General features: G+C 57.2%; 2 long non-coding RNA genes across 3 annotated transcripts; both read left to right on the forward strand.

The window, feature by feature from the left end:
• Window positions 1–2,579: 2,579 nt before the first annotated feature.
• On the forward strand, window positions 2,580–6,122 carry LOC129146810 (uncharacterized). Its single transcript, XR_008554071.1, has 3 exons — window positions 2,580–2,649; window positions 4,609–4,876; window positions 6,011–6,122. It is a non-coding gene; the product is annotated as an uncharacterized LOC129146810 (long non-coding RNA).
• Window positions 6,123–10,362: 4,240 nt separating this feature from the next.
• LOC129146809 (uncharacterized) lies at window positions 10,363–17,457 on the forward strand. Of its 2 annotated transcripts, none has more exons than XR_008554069.1 (4): window positions 10,363–10,386; window positions 10,675–10,861; window positions 16,945–17,006; window positions 17,112–17,457. It is a non-coding gene; the product is annotated as an uncharacterized LOC129146809 (long non-coding RNA). The 2 variants fall into 2 exon arrangements; XR_008554070.1 differs by having other exon boundaries at window positions 10,675–10,773.
• Window positions 17,458–20,667: the final 3,210 nt, after the last annotated feature.

A 20,667-nucleotide genomic window follows, 5' to 3' on the forward strand; every position in this document is an offset into this window, starting at 1 on the left:
TGTCTCCTCAATGTCCATAATTCGTACTTTCCTTTCTTAACTACATGTTTTGAAAAAACTTCAAATCATAGAAAAGTATTTAAGGCCTCCCTGGTGGCACACGGGGTTAGGGTGCAACCTATGAGGCCACCTGCAGCCACTGCAGCACGAGTTCCAGCCCCGGCCAGGGAGCTACCCACATGGCGCGGCAGACCTCTCCTGTCTCCCCGCTGCTCCCCTCAGCAGTGTGTTTCAGTCATCTGCCTGTTCTGCTCCCCACTCTGGTGGATCCCCCCCACCTCTGGCCTGTTCCCCAGTTCTTGTGTGCATAAATAAATAAATCTTTAAAAGAAAAAAAAATGTTTAGAAGCAGGGTCTGGTGTGAGGTTGAGCGGTGCACTGCCACAGCGCTGGTGCTCCTCGCCCCCCGGCCAGGAGGTTTGGGGAAGGGTGTGTGAGTTTCTCTGCACCTGCCGCCCTGCCTTCCTGCGTCCCGCCCCCAGCTTTGTTCCAGCTCTTTCCACTTGGCATCTATTTCCAGGAGGTGGGGGCAGGGGGGCAGGGGTGTTGGGCCCTCCTCCTGCACCTGTATGCCGCTGCTTCCATCCCCGCGAGGGAGTGGGCTCCCTGCGCCTCCGACAGTGAGAAGCATTTCAGGGGCTCAACATCCCAGTAATAGGAGTTCCAGAGGAAGGAGAAACATTCCCAAAATCAAGCACGCGAGTCTCAGAAGGTCCACTGCATAGGCAGAGCGTGGCTGGGCCGCTTCCCTCCCGAGCACAGCGGCCTGGACCGTGGGCAGGGGTGGAGAGGCGTCCCTGGGAGCTGTGTGTGTGCATGTGTGCATGCATGTGTGTGTGCATGCGTGTGTGTGTTCTAAATCGGTGTCTTCAGACTCGTAGACAACGCAAGGAGAAGCAAGAAGACGAGAACAATGCTGCCAAAATTCTGAAGAAAGCGTTCACTCTAGAAGTCCTTACAATCTTCTTCAAGTCTCAACTTCCTGCTCCTTGTCCCGTCTGTTCAGTGCCCGGGCCGGGCTTCTAGTTGCTGAGCGGCCCTGATTTTGGGCTCACCCTGGCTCATCCCGGGCTAACCTGGTCACTGAGATTTTTCTTTTCACTATTCTTTATTTCTAAACGTTCTCTTCATTCCTTCAGAACCTGCTCCCACGGTGTCTTGTGTTCGGTTCCTTGGTTTACAGCTCTACTCGGCGGAAAGACGTCTGTGTACAGCCATGCTCTGATGGTCCCATCGCCGGAACTGCTTAGGGGTCGCCTTTCTGTTCATTGAATCCGCAGGTGGGTTGTTTCCCTATGCTCGATCATTGTGGATTGCGAGCTCATTTTCGGCGGGGCTCTGCCTGTGGGAATCCTGTGCCTGGGCTGATGCTGAGGAGCTGACACTCGGCTTTGCTTTCGCGAGACTCCCAGCTGTGTTGCCAGCCTGTGATCACTTTTCTGCTCACTCCAGGGTCCAGCTGTTACCCTGCAACAGGGCTCAGTACCCGATGTGCATAGACCAGATATTATCTGATGTGCATAGACCAGATAGGATGTCAGAATTTTGAAAAAAGAAGGGCAGGGAGACAAGATAAACTCAAATCTACCTCCCTAGTTAGAAAAGGGAATGAGATTCTAGAGGTTTTGGGTACGGGGGTGAGAACGAAGGAGCTACATTTATTGCCTGGGGGTGGGGTGAAGGGTAAAGTGTAGGCAGGACTGAAGTTCTTTGGCCAGTGACAGGGCAGTTCATACATGGAGAAGTTCGAGGAGTCTTCAGAAAACTGGATTTCTGAACTTCTGTTGGGGGTGCTCCTTGGTGACCCCTCCTCTGTATTTGTGTCTCCAGCCAGCCTTGGGGCTCCACTCAGCACTAGCTCTCCAGGCTCTGTAGTGTCTGTAGAGGAAGGCTCTCCCTTGTGCTCTGGGGTCTGACGCCAATGTAGCCTCCGTTTGCCTCAGTCACACCATGGTCCTGGACTACAAGGACCGTGCGTCTATGTGAATCCTGAACCCAGACAGGACAGGCATGTCATTGCAAGTTCTCAGGGGGATTGTTCTCCACGCATGACAAGGGCTGAGACAGGAAAGCTTTGGGGGCTTCTCTTTTCTGTGGGTACGTGGATACCCACAGGGGTAGGCTTTCAGGGTGTCCCTTATAATAGTTGCCCCCTCACCTTATCTCCTGTCCCTGGGATTTTCAACTCGAGCTCCCTGGTGTGAGCCTGCTGGAGCCTCACAGCTGAGAGTTTTGTACTCACCAGGCTGGCCACCGTGTCTCTTCCAGCCCTCGGAGATGTCCTTCCCTCTCTTCCTGGCGCACTTAGTGAGTTATTTAAAAGGACTCGTGTTATTTAAAAGCAACATTTCTAGCTGTACAGTAGGAAATTTTCATCTTTAGCCCATACAGTTGCCAAAAAAGAAAGTGTCATCCAATCTAGAATTCAATATTCAGCCAAACTAGCAGGCCAGGGGCGTGCCTCGCAGCGCGGACCTAGTCACCGTGCTGTGTCCACAATGAATGTGATTTCATTGTGAGTGATGACATAACACAGTGGGTGACTGGCTGTGGGTGTGGCAGTTGCGAAAGCTAAATTTTCATCTTTCACAGTTGGAAATGAACACCTACCATATTAGCCACAAACAGCGCACAAACAAGCGTGCGGTGGTGAGTTCGAAGAAAGCGCTGGGCAGGGAGTGGGAGGCAGTGGGTGGGGCTGGCAGAGTTCTTTAGAGTTTTTGACTGTTCACATTGTGTATTTTGACTGACCTGATTAAAAAAAAAAAAAACAAAACAGAGAAAATTAACCTGAAAGGCCCCGAAAATGCTGCCTAAACTTGTTTGCGGATGGGAGGGCTCCATGGGGCTGGGAAAGTCTGGAGTGGAAGGAAGCAATGGAGGAGGCTTTGGTCCCAGGGACCTGAATTGTAGGAATCAAGACCTGCTTTCACTTTTAGGATGGCTGCCTCGCGCTCCAGCCCCCGAGCATTCTTCAGCATCTCCCCAGTGCCAGCGACTAGGCGGGGGGTTGAGCATTTTATGGCTTCCATGAGGGAGGACAGGAAGATGCCCAAGGTGATGTGGGACCCGCAGATCCCAACGGCCTGCTTGACTTAGGACTGACCGACTGGCTTCATAATTAATCCACACTGACTTTCCATGCAAATAAACCCACAAAGGCTCACGGTGGCTTCTTGGGAAGGTGGATTTACCTGGAAACTTTCCTTCTTCATAGTCCTGAGTGGGACTAATCCTGTTTACTCGGTGCTGAGTAACGGGGTGTGGCTTCCCTAATGAACTCGTTCCTCCTGCCCACCTCCCTTCGCTCACCCTCTGACTTAGCTTCCCAGGCGGGTCCAGGCTGCGCCTCTGACTAGAAGGTGGGCCTCAAGCTTGCTGAGGCCCTACCAGTGACCTCCAGCTGCCCGGCTAACCTGGCCACTTCGCCCGACCGTGGTGGGCAGTGGATGGAATGGGGCGCCATCTCTGACAGCACCGCCTGCATCCTGGCTGGGCGTTGTCCAGCCTACGGAAGCCAGTGGGTCCACCGTCTGCTTCCGTCCTTAGGGCCCCTGTGGGCACGGTGGCCAGCGGCTTGTGGGAGGGATCTCCTGACATCAGCCTTGGCCCTGCTGCTTGGGCCCCTGCCTTTGTCAAGTTGTGATGTCTGAAAACTGATGTCCAAGGTTTTGTGGACTGTGAAAGTTGCTGGTGGCATACACCCCAGACAACCACACTGCGGCACTCAAGTAGGTGCCTGTACACTCAGGCTCACAGCAGCGTTCTTCACAGCAGCCCAGCGGGGGAACCACCCTCGGGACCATGGCCTGTCCCCACGGGGAATAGCACTCAGTCGTCAAAAGGAGAACAGGGCTGCAGCAGGGAGCAACCTCTGTGCAGCCAAGGTTGGGGCACCACTAAGAGAAAGGTCACGCAGCAAGTGACGCCTGTGCATAACTGCGCAGAACACGCAGATCCGCAAGGCAGGCCGGTGGGTGCTAGGACTGGGTGGGGCAGTATAGCAGGTGTGGGGGCTCACACTGAAGGGACAGAGAGGGTGCAGTGGGCAGGAGGAGGATGCACAGCTCTGTGAACGGACTAAGTGCACCAATTGTTCACTTTATTTTATTTTTTTTAAGGAGGTTTTACTTTATTTTATTTTAATTTTTTAAAGATTTATTTTTATTTATTTATACAAGCACTGGGTACAGTCAGAAGCGCGGGAGGGTGAGAGAATTCACCAGAGCCAGAGCGGGGAGCAGAGCGGGCAGAGGGACCGAAGGACACTGCCGAGGGGAGCAGCGGGCGGCAGGAGAGGTCTGCGCGCCACGTGGGACCCTCCTCCGGTGGCCGGGGAGCAGCCGGGGATCGAACCAGCGCTGCAGAGGCTGCGGGCAGCTTCGCAACCCAGAGCTCAACCGCTGCGCCACCGGGGAGGCCCAAATTGTTCACTTTAAAAGGGTCAATAGACTCAAAACAGGGCGGCCTCGGCAGCGGAACGCACATGACCAGCAGACAGCGCCTGTCCACGCTACCCTCCCAGTCCCGCCAAGGAGGCGGTGATGGATGACTCCAGCTGTCCCCATTCTACACTGATTTTTTCCCTTGTTTTATGATTTTTTTCAGTTGCTTTTAGGGGTGTGTGAAAGTCACAGCACACGGCTATGAAAGGAAGAAACCAAGGAAAGCATCTGCCCATCCGTCCGTCCAGCAGTCACTGGATCCAATCACGTGGAAGTCACACCTGGGGGACAGGCTGCCCCCAAACCCGCAGGCAGCTGGTCAGCTCGATCAGCCCCTCCCATCAGCCACCGTGGTCACTTCCTGTCCTCTGGCCCGTCCCTCTGTGCACCTGCTGAAGGACTTCATGTGATGGAGGGCCCCCCAGAGAGAGGTCAGTCCTCGTGCGGCCACTAGCAAGGGTCCTGAGAGCCAGGGTCAACAGGAAGCTGGTGTGGTGAGGGCAGAACAGGCCCCCAGGGCTGTGCAGGGGCACAGGTGCTGGCTGGGAGTGGGGGTGAGGCAGGAGAGCGCAGGGGTCGCACTTAGAGTGGATTCTGGACCCTCATTGCATCAGATGGCCAGGGGCACGCACCTGTCCTTCAAGTGGCCCTCTTACATGACAAGGCTCAAAAGAGGGCCTCTTCCCCACAGGGGGACCAGCTCCAAGGCCAGGCTTCCTTGGCAACACAGCCCTCCCGCCACCATGCCCTCTTGCAGACAAGGCGACCCCCAGGAAGCCCACGTGGTGGGGACCCCTGAACGATGAGGCTCTCCTCGTGGATGGGGCGGGGGAGGGGGTAGGCCTTGGAAACCGCAGCTCCCCAAGAAGATGGAGGAGCTCTGACGCGCACAGCACCTGGGAGGTGAGCACAGTGCTCGGCAGGTGTGCACAGACTGGAGAGGCGCATATCACCTGGGCAGGGTGAGCGCCATGTGGTCCAAGGGTTGGCAGAGTTTCCCGGAGATCATTAGCCATGCAATCCACTCCTGACCACCACTCCCTGACTGGCCCTGTCAAGGCTGAGGCGGGGCTGGCGTATGCAGGCGGGTGGGTCTCTGCGGGGCCTGCTGGGTTATTGGGCCCAAGTCTGACCCCTCAGCAGGCTCTGTCAGCCCCGACAGGCCCGGAAGTCGGATGTCGGTGCCTGTCACCAGCACACCCATCATGGGCTTGCCTCCTTCCCGCCACAGGGGAAGAGACCAGCTCAACCAGTGCCCCCTGCCTGCACCCGAGTCTCCAGAGAAACAGCACCGGGATGTATTTGTAGGGCAGCGAGAAAGGGATGGACTCGTGATTTTAGAGATCGGCAAGTTCAAAATCTGCAGGGTAGACGGGCAGGCCGGGGGCCCAGGCTGCAGTTCGAGCCTAAAGCCGGTCTGCAGGCTGTGTCCCTTCTTGCTCGGGGCCGCTCACCGCTTTGTTCTAAGGTCCTTCAACTGACCAGGTGAGGCCCACCAGTTAGGGAGGGCAATCTGCTTGGCTCAAAGCCCCCAGACTAAAGGGTTCATCGTATCCCAAACCTAGTGACAGCCGGATATTTGACTCACTGTGGGTGTCGTGGCCCCGCCAAGCTGACCTGTGGAATGAGCCATCACGCCTGCTGAGCCTCCCAGTGGCAGGCACCGAGGGCCGCACAGGGGGCTGGTCACTGCAGCCAGACTCCCGCGAGCCCCTCTCAGCTGCGTGGGCTTCACTGTCTTGGTGTCCAGGTGAGCTCGGGGTCTGCGGGGCTGTCCTGGGGACGTGGGGTGGTCTGGGATGATCCCCCTGCTGGAGGAAGCTGGGGAGGGAAGGGTTAACGCAGACACCCACACAGCTCTGAGGCTGCCAAGTCACCAGGAACCGCTTCTACTTCTCCGGGTACATTTTTTCTTCATTCATCAAAGCCAGCCGCGGCCTGCTGCGACCTGCCACAGGAAGTCACCACGGGCTTCCCTGCCAGCTCCTGGGCCCCGGCTTCCCCCGGCTGCCTCGCTGCCCACCCCCTCCACCTGCAGCCCTGGGGAAGGACCTCACTGTCCCCTGGAGGGCTGCCGGGCCTGCCAGTCTGCCCTGACCTGCTTTCTTCGACTGAGGCCAGCGCTGCGGCTCCCGGGGCTGAGGAGGGGGCCTGGCCGGAGCTGGCTGCTCTGGGACAGTCCCGAGCAACGGCTGGCACGCAGGGCCCCTTGGCGCGGCCAGCTGCGAGTACTACAGCCCGCCCGCCCGCTGCCAACGAGTGCCGGGAGGCTATGGGGGGGAAACCCGCTCCCATTCCTGGTGGGAGTGAACACGGGCAGCCATTTTGGACGGTGGTCTGGACTCCCCTGACAGCATCAGGCTGTCCTGACCCTGAGACGGGCACTGAGGGGCTCCCCGCCACCGGGAAGCCTGGGGCGCAGGGACCGGGAGCTGTGTGGCCGGGAGCCACCCCCACCAAGGGGAAGGTTAGAAAGGCTGGGTAGAAGTCTCCGAGGGCCTCAGCCACGGCAGCGGTGGTCTGCTCAGAGAAAGAGGCCACACAGGCTGGGGGCGCCCTGACTCCCCAGCTCAGTCTGGGCGCTCCCCTGGGGTGCGCAGCTTGACCTTGCCCAGGGGTGCAACCGCCTCCATCAGAATAGCCCCTGAGCAGTCTACACTGCGAGAAAGCTGGATGAGGTGGGGGTGCCAGCACTGGGGGCTCCAGGAGACCCCTCTTTGGAGGTGCTAAGAGGGAGGGCCTTCCGGGTTGGGGCGGGGCCTCCCTGGGGGCTGCCTGCCCCCACCCTCCTTTAGTCCCAGCACTGGGCACCCCTGGGGACACGGCAGCCGCCAAGCAGAGGGGGATGAACTCTGAGGGAGCCGCTTGCCAGACTCGTGACTCGAACTAAGGGACAGTGACATCTGGTTTTCAGATGAAGGACGCGTTGCCAGAGCGGGTCCCAAATACTGCACGAGGAGCCGGGCTACTGTCACCCAGTTTATCGATCTTTAATTAACATTTGAATTTCTCAAATTTTGCTAACATTTGAACTTTTTATCAAAAAAAATTATTTGTAACTTTTTAGCATAAATATATCCGGGGTGCTGCGTGGGACTCGCGGCCGCGCGTGAATCACGGGAGATTTTATTATTTGTTGTCCAGCCGTCTCTTCTGGCGGGCGGCCTGGCTGCTCTGTGACGCGCACCGCGCTGGGCAAGCTGTGTCCCTCCAGGGCCTGACTTTTACGCCATCTTCCTAGCAAAGCTGGTTGGTGTTGAAAAGCATAAAACTCTGCTTTTCGACGCGCCAGAGCTTGGAGTCCTCCTGGTTTCCTCTGGGGGGTCGCTGCAGCCACGGGCGCCCCCGCTCTCCTGCAGAGGGGGCTGCGCTGCAGGCTCCACGCAAGGGCAGCAGGGACCCCCTCCAAGTGGCAGCCAGCGTATCTCTGGTGGGCGCTGGCTGAGGACTTGGGGGTGTCGGAATCTGAAGAACCTGGGGGCCCGCCTGAGAGGCTGCTAGCTCCCTGTCCCACAGGGGCCGGGGTCATGTGGCGAAGGCCCTGGGCGGAAAAGCCGGGCCACAGGGCTGATGGGCTCCCCCTAGCCCGTCTTGCTGGTGGCTCGCCCCCGGAGGGAGGGAGCCAGGGTGGGGCAGGCCACGGGGTGTCGGCAGGTTTCCCCGAGGTTCTGGTGGGGAGTGGGGGAAACATGGGCTCCCTGGGTGCTGCCCGTCAGGGGTGTCTGTTCCCTGCACCAGCAGCTTTGGCCTCTTCCCCCATTACCAGAGAGCTCTCAGGGGTGAATTCTGGGCGCAGGCTCCGGCACTCCGGGCAGGAGGCTGCCCCCGCAGCCAGCAGGCTCTGAGGATGTGACCCCGCCACTGGCTGCCAGCCTCCCTGGAGCCGGCCTCAGGCCTGTCAGCCCCTGCCTGGTCCTAGGCCCTCTGCAGGATGCCCTGCCGGCCTGCACGCTCGCCCTGCAACTCCCTGCCCCACTTGCGGTGACTTTCTCCAGAAGCCTCCCTGCCCGTGCCGGGTGTGGCTGTCCCTGCCTGCCCATGGGAGGCGCTGAGCCACCGGCCCACTTTCCTGTTGTCTGCAGCTCGGGACCCAGAGGACGCAGCAACCCCCCCGCCCCAGCCCCCCAGAGCCGTGAAGACCTGCCTCACAGACGGCCCTCCCTGTGCAGAGAGGACTCGTCTTTCTGGTGGTGCCAGCAGGGGCATCCTGAGTGGCGGTGCAGGGTGGGGTGCAGAGGAGGGGCGGGCGGCGGGCAGGGGTTTGCCCTGGCGGCTGCGGGTGGGCATTCGGATGGAGGACTTGATGTTCACGGAAGTGAGAAGGAAGGGCGGGGAGGGCCGTCCACGTGAGCATGAGCACGCGGTGCCGAAGCTGCGAGCCGGGACTGGTCGGCTGCGGCCGTGTTGGTCTAGCTGGGCCTGCGTGCCGGGGGAGGGCAGCTCCAGCTCCCACAGCGTGGGCCCTTCTGGAGCCCGGCTTTGCCTGGTGCACGTCACAGGGGTCCACAGAACAGGGTGCATGGAGGGGTGCCCCAGATCTCTGCCTGCGACACACCTTCTCCCGACACCCGCACCAGCTCACCGAGGTGCAGGAGTCGTCTGAGCTGTCATTCAGACCCAGGTCTGCCCGCGGACCAGGATGAGATGGTCCCGGCGGGCTTGACCGCTGAGTCCGGTCAGGGCAAAGGATCTGGGTCTGTGTGACAAGGACCCACAGGCCGGGGAAGCTGGGTCTGGGGCCCTGGAGGTGGCGGCCCTGCTGACGGGAGCATGCAGCCAGCGGGCAGACAGGCGGACAGGGCCAGACAGGCCCTCGGAGGCGGTCAGCAGCCTGGGATGTGTGTCCACAGCCTGCCTGAGACCCGGCCTGCTGCTCTGCTGGCCGGGCTGAGAGGTAAGTGGATGGACGTGCTGGCTTTTGTGCGGCTAAGTCAGCTGCTGGCCGGGATGCGGGGCCTCCCGGCAGCAACCTGAGCAGTTGCTGGAAATGCAGGCCCAGGGTTTCCAGTGCTGGGTCCTCTAAGCCCCATGGGCGCCGTGATAGTGGACAAGGGCAGCCACCTACAGAGCTCACTTAGCACCGGGCCTGGGCCGTGGCCTCTACCCTCCTGCGCCCTGGCAGGTTGGGCGCTGACCTGATTTGCTCACCAGGAGGCTCCGGACTGCCCAGCCAGCCAGGAGGGGCCCGGGAGCGGAGCCTTTGCCAGCCTGGCCAAGGTCCCTGCTTGCCCGTGCCTCAGTTTCCCTCCCTCCCGTTCTCTAATCGAAGCACGAAGATGAGCTGCTGGATAAACGTTTCAGGTGAGAGAGTCAGAGGAGGAAGCTGCTGGGAGCAGAGGAAACCACCTGGGCCTCCCTGGCTCCTTCCAGGCTGTGGCAATCAAACACGCGTTGGACACTGAGAAGAGAAAATGCAGGAAAAATTTTGTGATAAAATATGGGCCCAGGCGAGTCTGCAGACGCCATCGAAGCAGCTGAGTGAGACAGAGGACGGGGAGGGGTTGGCTAGGCGGGCGGCGGGAGGCACAGCAGACAGTGGGTGCAGATTAAGTCCTGCTTCTCTGCCGAAAAGAGATCAGGAGATTAGGCCTTCCCGGCACAGCGAGGGCGAGGGAGACGCCCTTGCAGAGAAATGTCTTTTCCAAAGCAACCTCCACCCGGCCTTTGAGCACCTCCTGTGAAGTCATCCTTTGCCAAAGAGACACGATTTAGGGTGGCAGACTTTTGCTCCCTGCAAAGCGGAGTGTCAGCCCAGGAGATGGGACTGCAGCACCTTGTGGGGTCCTGGGTGGCCCAGGGGCTTCGGGGGACAATGGACAGAGCGTTCCACGGGTGCTTGTGGGCTTCTGCCTGCCGACTCACTGCCTGGAGGCTGGTGTGGGGAGTTCTAGAAGAGGAGCTTGTGACCCCCAGGTGCCCCCTGGCCTGAGCACACAGAGAGGTGAGCTTGGGTGCGGCTCCCTCCTCTCCCGGAAGGCTGCCTGTGCTCCTGGGTGCTGAGTCGGTGCCCTCCTGTGCCCGGGGAGGGGATGCATGGCCAGGTGGCTTTGCCTGGAGGCCTTCCTGGCTGAGGTGCAGTGTCAGCAAGGCCAGGAGGGTGACCCTGGGCAGGCTTGTCCCCTGCCCTTGGGGAAAGAGTTAGGGACTAGATAAATGTGTGTGAGCAGTGATAATTAGGCTCTTAGGGACTCGGCCCTGGCTGCACCTCTACTCCCTGTCCCCGGAACAGGCCTTGGACCCTATGGAAGCACCACCTCCTGCAGGTGTCCTGTCTCCACGGCAACCGGAATCATCATAGATGGGAGGCTGTGACCCTGTGGGATGGGAGGTGAGGAAATATCAGGAGCAAAGTCTTCATTTATGGCTCCTCGTTATGGTGTGAAGGTGTCAGGCCAAGCCTCACAGCCAAAGGCCTGGTGAGTAAGCACGGACAGTGTGCTGGACCTTTGCACGTCTGCGTGAGAGCCTTGCTTATCTGGCCACGGTATGATGCTTTGGGTCATAAAAACAGATTTGCCAGTTTGGGGGTGTGTGGGGGGAAATGACACTGTCAATGGCCTGGTGATATCTGGAAGGGCTCTGAGAGGAAGAGGTTTCCTGGCTGCCTGTGGGGCAAGTGGCCGCAGGCCTCAGGCTCCACGTCCTCAGGAGAACAGCCAAGGCAGGGGGCAGGGGCAGTGCCGGGGCGTCTCTTCTTGTAGCTCCTTCATCACGCAACCCTGTCCGGGCCCTCGGTGACTTCTTACCGCTCGTCGGCCACTTCGGACATTGAAACTCTATGTGTATTTTTTTTAAGATTTATTTATTTATGCATACAAGAGCTGGGGTACAGGCCAGAGATGCAGGGGGTGAGAGGACTCACCAGGGACAGAGTGGGGAGCAGAACAGGCAGACTGACTGAAATCCACTGCTGAGGGGAGCAGCGGGGAGACAGGCGAGGTCTGCTGCGCCACGTGGGCTGCTCCCTGGCGGGGGATCAAACTCATCCTGCAGAGGCTGCGGACAGCTTGACAGTGCTGTGCTTAACCCCTGTGCCACCAGGGAGGCCCCATTTAAGCCATTTAAGAAAAGGCAGAAGGGGACAGGGGACCTCTTGGAGTGTGGGCTCTGCACTGGACAGCCTGTCCCTTCCCTCCATGCCCAGGCACACGTGCCCTTGGTCCAGATGTGTCCTAGGCACCAGCTCAGCCTGCCCTCTGCCTGCAGTCCAGGCCTGAGCGAGGACACTGTCGTGGTCTCTGCCCTGGGACAGGGGTCACTGTGGGGGGGAGGGGGAGAGTGTGGGCAGGGAGGGCGAGGGAGGACAGGGTGGGGGACGGCTGGGGGAGGGCAGGGGCAGAGGGAAGGGGAGGCTGCAGGGAGGAGGCGGGGCGAGGGAGGGTTGCAGGGGGAGTGGAGACCTGTGTTAACTCTGCGTTCTGACCCCGGGAAGTGGCTCCATTGCTCTGTGCCTCAGTTTCCTCCGAGGGCCTTGGGGCGTGCCCCCAGGCAGGCCTGGGGACACCTTCCTACCCACCAGCCCGAGGCCCTGGGGCAGCCGAGCCTGGGGACAGGGAGAGCAGGACGTCCCCAGGGGCAGGGAGCACTTGTCACTGAGAAGGTCGCCCCTGTGGGAGCCTCTGCCCAGAGACCCCTGCACCTTCTGAGCGACTCCCGCGCGGGGCCTGGGGGCATGGGCCAGCGTCACGGGGCCGCTCGGGTTGGGAGCCAGGGCCAGCTGCCGGGGGACCTGGTACTCCCTGAGCGGCCCCATGTGGAACACACGGCCCCCCATCCCTGTCTGAGGCCGGGAGCTGAGGGCAGGGGGCTCAGTCCCGCGGGGGCACCTCTGCCCCTATCTGTTGGCACCTGGCAGTGGCTGGAGGCCTTATCTGAGGGCTCCAGTGCCCTCGAGGAACCTGGCACTGGCTGCTTTGCTGCGGAAGATCCTGGCAGGCATCCCCCGACCCCAGCTGTTGTGGTGTTTGTGGGCCCCTCTGGGGACGGCAAGGGTCAGGCGCCAGGTTTCATCTGTCCTGGGTGATCCTGAGCTCTCCGATGATGGGGAATCGCCCTGGGGGTGTGTGTGGGGGGATGCCCCTGGGGTGCCCAGCTGGTGTGCAGGACTGGGAAGCAGACAGGTGGGGCCACCCCGCTGGAGCACTGCCACCGGGACTCAGGACGCCCCGGCTGTGAGGGTGCCCCGCGCAGGTTAATGATTGATGGGCGCCAGGGCCAGGCTGCCAAAGTCCTCTCCCGCCTCCACTTGCCCTTGCGAACTCGGGTGCGGGCGGAGGGCGCCGTGTTTACTGTCACCCGACGCCTTCTGGGAGACACGTGTGGGCTGTGAAAGACGGAAAACTCAGGAAGGTTTACACAGGATGGAGAGACCCTTCGCAGCCCGCTGCCTGCGGCCTGCTGGGTCTCCCTCTGCACAGGCTTCTCCTTCTCTCCTGAGCGCGGCTCAGCCAGGGGCGCGGGGAGATGGGGCGGCCCTCGATGCCCCACGAGCCGCCTGACATGGGGCCCGGCGCTGGGAGAGCGGAGAGGTGCAGCCAGGAGGGGCCGGCCAGCCCTTTCTGTCATAAGTACATCCCGTCACTGTTTATCCGACACTCGAGTTCAACCTCCTAGTTCCCCTGTTGGAAATGAAAATCCAGCAGACGTGACGTTGGAGAGAAATCCAGTTGGCAAATTCAAAGGAAAAGAAAGTCTAGCAGGGTTTCCTGCTTGTTGTTTGTTGCTTTTCCCAAATCTGCTTTTCCTAAATCTGTTTTTCCCTAAATCCCAGATTAAGGGTTTCCCAAACCCTAGCTGGGGACCCCAGGAGAGTGCCCCCCCCACTGTGTAGGAGCGACCAGGGGGTGTGCAGGTATGGCAGGGACCAGCGCCAAGCACCCCCCCTCCCCCACACCCACGAGCCTGAAGGGGGTGGGGGGCTGCAGGGGAAATGGAGCTGAAGGTCACATCCTCGTTTCTGTGACCATGACTATGACGTAAGTGAATGTAGACGGCTCCCCTTCCTCTGCCTGCAGATCCGTCGGGCCCCGGGCCCTGGCTGGCTCAGGGCTTGGCCGCGCGAGGTTGTACTGGCATGGAGCTGCCGGGCGAGGGTGGCGTGTCAGCACCGAGGCTGAGGGCTGCGTGCTCAGCGGGGTGGCCTGGTTCTTCCAAGGTGCCCCCCTTGCTGCCTCTGTAGGGCTTGATCTGGACAGCGGCTGGACCGAGGTTAGACCTGAATCCTTTCTAGAAAGTCAGGAAAAGGTGACATTCCTACCACCCGGTGCTGGCACTGTCGCCAGCTGCTGCCAGCTTTGCACGGTAATGCCTGCCCAGCGGGGCGGGTTTTATTGCTACAAACCACAAACATGCAGCAGGCAGCCTGGAAGCCTGGGCGCCGCCCCTCCGCGCCCCTCCCCCCACCTCCTCTGCTGGGGAACGGCAGCGCCTGGTAGCTCTGTGCCCCCAAACAGACACGCTGGGGTTTGGACCACCCCAGGACATGAGAACATGCCCCCAGGCTTCTCACAGGTTGTGGCGTCGAAGCGAGGTCACAGGGGTGGGGGCTGGTGCAGCGTGACTGTGTCCTTGGGAGGAGGCGGATTCGGGCGCAAGAAGGGCTGCAGACCCAGGAGACGGGGCACCACGGCCGGCCGGTGGGCCAATGCCCGGAGCGGGAGGAGCAGGAGGGACCCTCCGGGGCTGGAGGGGACGCGGCCCACTTCACTGCCCGGAAGCCTGAGCGCGTGGCTGCGTCAGCCGTGGAGCCGGCCCGCTGAGCCGCTGGCGGCGAGATCAGCCCTGGTTTTTGAAATAATTGCATATTCGGGCAAGTTTTGAAAACCAGTATATTTTCAGGACTCAAGATGTTTCACTAAGAACTAGTCTTGTGAAATGAAGACTCCCCGGGCAGCCCCGGCGGACACTCTCCCCCGGCCGCGGGCTGGCTCCCGGGAGGGGCCGCGGGTCAGCTGCCGCTCCCCACCGCCCACTGCCCTGGACAGTGCTGGGCGGCTGCGAGTTCCAGCCCACCGGCCTGGCTTGGAACCCTGCCCTCTGCCAACGGGAAGGCCCTGCGGCCTCGGCGTGAATGACAATGAGCTCCATTGTCGGCCGTGGCCGGTGGGAAATGTGACCGTCTTGACTCTGGCAGCAGGTCGGGACTATTTTTAGCACCTGGATAAGCCAGCGGCCTGGACGGCCTCCATGTGGTGTGGGAGGGCGGGGCTGTCTGGGAACCCCGGGAGAAAGCGTCCATGCTGTGCCCGGCACCTTCCTTTCCAGCTGAATGTGGGTGAAGGTTCCCCTGGGCCATCCGGGTCATCCCCCATGGCCAGGGGCGCCCCCACGGATGTGACCCTGCCCCGCTGATCCCAAGAGCGGGCGGGGCTCAGAATTCGGGACTCCCACTCTGTCCCGTGGCCCTGGGGCTGACTGTGGGCGGCCCGCAGGCCAGGGGTGAGGGGCTGGGGCCCCCCGCTGGCATCGAGCTCCGAGGGTGGGCCAGTACTGTCCCCAGGCCTGGGTCTCAGTGTCTGCCCCTTTGTGGGAGCTGCTTTTCCCCAAGTCTGACCCTCCTCCTCCTCCATGGGTTCCTGGGACAGTCAGTGCTTGAAAGTGAAACTGGCCCTCCACAGAGAAACCCAAAACCCAACCTCCACGGCCATGTCCCAGAGTCCCCTTAGGGAGGACGTTGGCCCCAGCCCCTAAAGAACGCAGGGGCTCTGTGCTGAGGGGCCCCAGCTCACCTCGCTTGACGGTTGTCATAGTGCATCGACTGGAACAGGATTTGGAGGGTGACTCCTCTTGGGCTGCAGGACTTCTCAGGGCCTTGACGACACTCAGCGCTCAAGGGATCAGTTGGTAGGTGTGGGGTCTCCTGAGGACACTTGGCTCAACCTGTTTTTTTAAAATCACGTCTATTGGATCTGATTGGCAGACAGCGAGCCTCATTGCCTCACAGGACAGTTCTTGAAGTTTTAACTCATGCACTCAGTTAAGTAACTATTGCTATCACCAAGACCCAGAATTTTCCTGTCACCCACAAATGCCCCCCATTCCCCTTTGCTGTCAGTCTCCTCCCAGCTCCAGACCGGCAGCCACTGACAGGTTCCCGTGGCCACAGTTTTGCCCTGTCCAGATGCCACCCGGTGTCGTTCGGTGTGCAGCTTTCTCTGTCTGGCTTCTTTCACTGAGCACAGTGCTCTGGAGTGTCGTCCACGTTGCTTCATGAACCAGAAGCTCACTCTTGTCATTGTGATGTCAGGGCAGAAAGGAAACCATCCCAGACCCTCTGGGTCCTTCTAGGCTGACAAATAATCGAACAAGCACCGGAGAGATTGATGAGACAAAAAGCCAACAATATGGGGAAGAGTAAAACATCTGCCTCCGGTAGACGCAGGAGAGAACCCGGAGGGTAGCTCACCCCCGTGGCGCCAGACATCCCGTGGACAGCTTAGCTAAGAGAAGGGAGGCTTGGGCGAGGAAGGAAGGGCGTCAGGGGGTTCACCGGGGAAGGCACAGCCAACAAAAGGCAGGCAGAGGATGTTACCTTCTTCCCTAAAAAGAGGTAAGGCGGTTAGGTCTCGCTGGGAGGGGGCTTCACTTTACATTTATTGCATACAAATATCAAAAGCAGCTTCCACCAGCCTCCAGAGCCCCTTCCATGAAATAATCCTCTTGCCAAAAAGACAAGGGATGGCAGAGTTTTCTCCCTTATATCAGAACATCCTATTTTGTCCCATATTTATATGCCTGTTTCAGTTCTTCACTCACTATTATAGTAGGTTTAGAGTTTGTCATAGGACAAGTCTGTCTTAATTACTCTCATTTTTGGAATTGTCTGGTCTCTTCACATACGAACATAAGAAACACTTTGCTGGGTAAAGAACTCTCAGAAATGTTTTAATTTGAATCCTTTTTGTTCCCATTCAATGAAAACTTCCCGTTGACATACCATAGTGTTTGTCCATCCACCCAGTGACGGACATCTGGGCTGTCTCTGGTTTGGGGAGACGATGAATAAAGCCAATACAGACATCTGTGTATAAATCTTGGATGCATGTTAGTTTTCAGTTCGTGGGTAAATACTGTTAGCTAGAATAACAGTCTTAATGACAAACAAAGCGTTGACCAGATATACTCGACGTAAATCCAGGCGGCAGTTGACAGGCTGTGCTCTGTGAGAACTGTTCCAGCGGTCACAAGTTTGGGCGTAGTTTATAGAGTTCAGAGCAGTGAGCCACGGGCGTGAGAAATGTATTAATTGTCAACAAGGGGCTTGTGGTTCTAAGTGGTTTTGACCTAAAGATGTGTGGCTGTCCTCTGTGTGCAGAGGAGGCAACACTGGGGCTTCATCTCCTCGGTTATAAAGAATGTGGGGTACGGGCTAAGGCTGGGACCTGTTGCTTACATTTTCCTTGCCTGGCTCCTTGGTCATTAGTGAGAGGGTTAAAAAGGCTGGTTTACCTGCAGATAGTAGATTTTGCATCGCTGCTACCTGTTTTTTTCTTCTTGCCAGGATTTCCAGAACATTTTACAACCTGTTCTCAATACCTGGGATTGGAATTACTGGGTAATTTGGTAAGTGTTTGTTTAATTTCATGAGACACAGCCAAGCTGTTTCCCAAAGCACCACGTTACATTTTGTCTGTGATTTTCACCTCCTTTGTGTTCCGTCCTCACCAGCACTGGATAACGCAAGACGGTGAGGAGGAGAAAGGAGGAGGAAGAGCAACAGTGGTCATGACGTGACGGCAATGACGCTGCCATTTCATGGGCGTGTAGAGGAACCGCGTTGTTTTTAATTTGCATTCCTGTAATGATTAATGATAGAGCATCTTTGCTGGGTTTTTTTTGCCGTCCATTAATCTTTTGACAATTACTTTTTCCTGGAATATTTCATGGGAAATGCTTCCTTTATCCCTCTGTTTTAAAGATGCAGAGGAGTTTCAGGGCCAAAGAGGTTATGTGACTTGCCTGGGTTTTCTCAGTTAATAGCACTGTTGAGATGGGAGCTCACCCTTGGCTGCAGCAGATGGCTCTCTTTCTTTCATAGCAATGCACAAAGACAAAGAATAAAACCCAGAATGAAGATAATGGAGCAATGCCTTCAAAACCCTAAAAAAAGGTTTTACCTGAAATTCTTTTTTTTTTAAAGATTTATTTATTCATGCATACTAGAACCAGGGTACAGGCCAGATATGCGGGAGGGTGAGAGGATTCACCAGAGACAGAGAGGGGACCAGAACAGGCAGACTGACTGAAATACACTGCTGAGGGGAGCAGTGGGCTAGACAGGAGAGGTCTGCTGCGCCATGTGGGATTCTCGCCGGCTGGCAGGGATTGAACTCGTGCTGCAGAGGCTGCAGACAGCTTCACAGCGCTGCGCTCAACCTCCTACACCATCATTTACCTGAAATTCTTTATCTATACAAACTAACAACCAAATGGAAGATATGGAAAGTTTAAAAATTGAATCGCATGTGCATCCTTTATTAGGAAGTTACTGGAAGACAGACAGGAAGTCAGCAGCAGCTGTAAAGATGGAGCCAGCATGGACACAGGATATGCTTAATGTAGCAGGAAAAAAAAAAAAAAGAGAGAGATTCTCACCTCACCAGAGGAGAAGGCGCTCTTGGGAGGAGTGTTATCACAGGCAAAGACGTCGACTGGTCCAGGTACAAAGGAAGACAAAGAACTCCAGGGTCTATAATGAGACAAAAAAAAAAAAAAAAAAAAAAAAATCAATGATCACCTCATGTCCATGATTTTGTTGAGAGAAGTTTTTCAGCTTCATCAGGTACAGATATTTAATGTATGATGGGCTTATGTCCTGATAAGTTCATCATTAAGTTAAAAATATTATAAGTCAAAAGTGCATTTGGGGCCTCCCTGGTGGTGCAAGGGGTTAAGCACCGCACTACGAGGTGATCCACAGCCTCTGTAGCACGAGTTCGATCTCCGGCCGGCCAAGGAGCAACCCACATGGCGCAGCAGACGTCTCCTGCCTTGCCCGCTGTTCCCCTCAGCAGTGTATTTCATCATTCTGCCTGTTCTGTTCCCCGCTCTGTCTCTGGTGAATCCTCTCACCCCCCACATCTCTGGCCTGTACCCCAGCTCATGTGTACCTACATAAATAAATCTTTTTAAAAAAAGTGCATTTAATATACCGAACCTACTAAATATCATGGCTTAGCCTCACCTATCTTAACCACACTCAGAACACTTCCATTAGCCTCCAGTTGGGCAAAATTGAGTATCTCCTGTGACTTATTTAATACTGTACTGAATGTGAAAAACATAATTCAAAATTCAAAGTACGGTTTCTGATGAATGCATATCACTTTCACACCATCGTGAAGTTGAAAAATTGTGAATCAAACCATTGTTAAGTCAGGGACTCCCAGTAATTTGGGGAAATAGTCAGTAGTATACAAAATATTAAGTATATGAAAAAATGAGGCAATAGTTAACTCCAGGAAAAACAAAAAGTTGCACAATAAAGAAAAGGTCATCTTAGTGCCCAAAGTGGCTTAGTTGCAACAATTATGAAGTCATAATAATGTCAACACTGAACATTGATATGGTGAAAGATGGCGATGTAAGAAAATCGTCAAGATGGTGTCGAGGGTGACAGATTGAGTTTGTGTGTTGGGGCTGGATAGCATATGTAGACTAAAAAAGCCCTCAAGTAATAGGGTGAGCGTGTTCACTTAAAATGTATAGGTAAAGAAAAAAACAATTAAGAGACTTGAAAGGCGGCCACTGAAGGGAGCAGGAATTAGAAGTGACAGCCACTGTTTATTACCATGAACGTTGTAACATTATTTCACATTATTTGACTTTTAAAGCAATGCCATAAAAGTTAACTTTATAAAAGGGGGAAGTAGTAATAGGATAAAGGTTAGATATTCTCCTCTCAGGAGGAAACTGGCACAAGTGCATCTGGACATTCTGCGTTGGCTTGAGAAACCCAAGCCAGGTTGCGTGGGCGCAGGGCGGGCACCCTAGCTTGCTGTGTCCCAAAGCTCCGAAGGTCTGGCCACTGAACTGGCTGATATCTGAGCACATGACATGACTAAATGCAGACATGACTAAATCAGAGCCATCTCCTGTCTTGGGCAGATTTATGGGCTGGTACAGGTGGATTTACTGCTATTGCTACGCAGTCAGCCACCAACCACCAAGCGAGGGGTTCCGACATGTTGGAAGCCAGCACAGACAGCGGCGTGAGCGAAACTGCCCACCCAGCCCTACTGTCCCCTCCTCCCGGTCTTCTCAGCCTTCATTTTCTTCCCCAGTGGAACTCAAATGCTTGTGTTGAAGACAGAGAGGAGCTTGGAAGCTTCCTCTCCCCAAACCCAGGCTTCTGCTCGTGTTCTGTCCTGCTCAGACATGCCACGGTTCCACTCCCTTGGGTGTTGGATGGGGGTCTCCTGCAACCAGGCCCCAGAGGGATTCCTCAGGCCCCTCCACCCAGGGGAGAGGATGGGCTGTGTGCGGGCAGGCCTGGTGCCTGCTCCCACCACAAGGTTGCATCTGCTTTCGTGTTGAGCTGAGGAACTAGGGCCGGACAGCTTGCTCTCTGCCTCCATGTCCTGTGACCTGCACAAGAAATGCTACAAACTGGGTGCAGAGTTCTGGAGGCAAGAGTTGGAAATTAAGGTGTCTGCCGGGCCGCGCTCCCTCGGAGGCTGCAGGGAGCCCTCCCCTGCCCCTCCCCAGCATCTCTGGGGCTGCATTGCCATCATGGGGCTCCTTGCCCTGCAGATGCTTTCCACAGTCTGCCTAGGGCCCTCCTCCTGCATCTCTCACGCTGACTCCCCTCTTTTTGTGTCTGTGGCCACTTTCTCTTGTGTGGACACTGGCCATACTGGGTTTGGGGCTAGCCAACGCAGCACAGCTCATCTTTGTCACTGTTCCAAAGATGCTGCTTCCAAATAAGGTCACGTTCATGGGAATAGAGGCTTAGGAGGTGGACCTAGCTTTGGGGGCACTTAATTCAACAACTCCTGGCTGGCTGCGCATGACTGCTGAGGCCTTCCCTGCCCTGAACAGGCCCTCCCTTCAGTGCACTGTCCCTAGAAGCTACCCTCTGTCACCATCCCTCTCCCTTGTCCCCGCACTTCTTAAAGAAGTCCTTCTTGTGGCTGCCTTCCCCTCGGCACCATCTTCCCCGCCGCGCCTGCGTGAGGGTTCCTGGGTGCTTTCTCTCTCCTCCCGCTCAGTCCTGCTCGTGCTG

Source organism: Talpa occidentalis, unplaced genomic scaffold, assembly GCF_014898055.3.
Source record: "Talpa occidentalis isolate TD23 unplaced genomic scaffold, MPIMG_talOcc4v2.1 talOcc4.4, whole genome shotgun sequence".
In the NCBI taxonomy this organism is placed as follows: Eukaryota; Metazoa; Chordata; class Mammalia; order Eulipotyphla; family Talpidae; genus Talpa; species Talpa occidentalis.